We start from the raw sequence: 1863 nt of genomic DNA, 5'->3' as shown, positions 1-1863 counted from the left end.
ATGGATTTTTTTTTTTATCCATTCTGCTACGCTATGTCTTTTGATTGGAGCATTCAGCCCATTTACATTCAGTGTTATTATTGAAATATGAGGGTTTAGAGTCTTTGTATTTTTTATAGGGTTCATGATTGTGGTGTTGTCTCTGGTATCTTTGTTCCTTGCAACCTTTCCTTCAGAGCATCCCCCTCAGGATATCTTGTAGGGCTGGATTAGCGATGACAAATTCTTTCATTTTCTGTTTATTTGGAAAGGTGTTTATCTCTCCTTCTATTTTGAATGACAGCCTTGCTGGATAGAGGATTCTTGGCTGCATATTTTTACAGTTCATCACATTGAAAATATCCTGCCTTTCTTTTCTGGCCTGCCAAGTTTCAGTAGATAGGTCTGTCACCACTCTTATAGGTTTCCCTTTGTATGTGAGGGCCCTTTTCTCCCTAGCTGCTTTCAAAATTCTCTTTGTCCTTGTATTCTGCCATTTTTACTGTGATATGCCATGCAGAAGATCGATTCATGTTACGTCTGAGGGGAGTCCTCTGAGCCTCTTGTATTTCAACATTTACTTCCTTCTCCAGGTAGGGGAAGTTCTCTGCTCTAATTTGTTCCAGGATTCCTTCAGCACCTTTCCTTCTCTCTTCCTCTTCTGGGATTCTTATGATATGGATATTTTTGCGTTTGACCTTATCACTGAGCTCTCGAACTCTTCTTTCCTGTTCCTGGATCAGTCTGTCTCTTTTTTTGTCAGCTTCTTTTTTTTCTATAATGGTGCCTTCTAAATCACTTATTCTCCTTTCTGCTTCTTCAATCCGTGCATTGGAGGCCTCTAATTTATTATGTATCTCATTTATCGCATTTTTTATTCTTCATGCCTATTTTTATTTTTCATTCTGTCTGTAGCCATAGTTTCTTTGATGTCCCCTATGTTTTTTTCAAGCCCAGCTATTAATTTTACCATTATTATTCTAAAATCTTGTTCAGTTATGCTGCTGATATCTGTTTTGAGCAGTTCATTTGCTGTCATCTTTTCTTGGAGTTTCTTTGGAGGAGAGCTCTTTCATTCGTCATTTTAGTTACCTTTCTGGCTCTTGTTAGTTTAAAGACCGGTTCTGCTCTCTGCACCTATGAGCGCTGCTGTATCCAAGAAGCCTCTTTGACTGTCCAAGGCCTATCCTTTCAGAGAACGTTTTTTGAATGGTATCTCTTGGTCTCTCTTTTTGTGACCTTGATTATTTTATTTTCCTATTCGTAGTGATATTTGGGACTCTTCACCTTGTGTACTCTGGCTTCTTTCTTGAGGTAGCCCTGGAAAAGAAAACAGACAAACACACATGGAGCAGGAACACACAAATGCAGAGACTAATTCAACTAACATGCAAACTGAGAAGGAAAACGAAAAAGTTAAGAGAAAAGACGGAGGAGGGAGAGCAAATAATAGAGAGTTTAAAATACATAAAAGGGTCAAAAAGGAGAAAAGAAAAGGAAAAAAGAAGAAAACCGATGGACAAAGAATGGTTTATAGCATATAACCAGATTTCCCAGCTACAGTTAAATAGCCGTGTGTATGAAGTGCTGGTTGAAGAGCATAGAGGAGAGAGAAGACTGGGCGAGGATGAGGGAAAATTGGAAATAGAATGAACAGGCAGAAGGGATAAGAAGCTTTTTTCAGGAGAGAGGGCAAGATGGCGGAGAAGTCAGGAGCTCCGTACTTGCACTCGCGCCCATACATCACAGAGAAAAGATCTGAAGCCATTGGAAACCTTACAAAACCTGAGAGATTGGGAGAAAAAGGACGCAGAGTCTACTGAGAAAGCCTTCTACTGTGAGTGCAAAACGGGGAAGATAAAATCAGGCCGGGATCGGAGACTC

Source organism: Hyaena hyaena, unplaced genomic scaffold, assembly GCF_003009895.1.
Source record: "Hyaena hyaena isolate Hyena2069 unplaced genomic scaffold, ASM300989v1 scaffold_1443, whole genome shotgun sequence".
NCBI classification, from domain to species: Eukaryota; Metazoa; Chordata; class Mammalia; order Carnivora; family Hyaenidae; genus Hyaena; species Hyaena hyaena.
The sequence above is the reverse complement of the archived record's forward strand: the minus strand, read 5'-3'. Positions refer to the sequence as shown.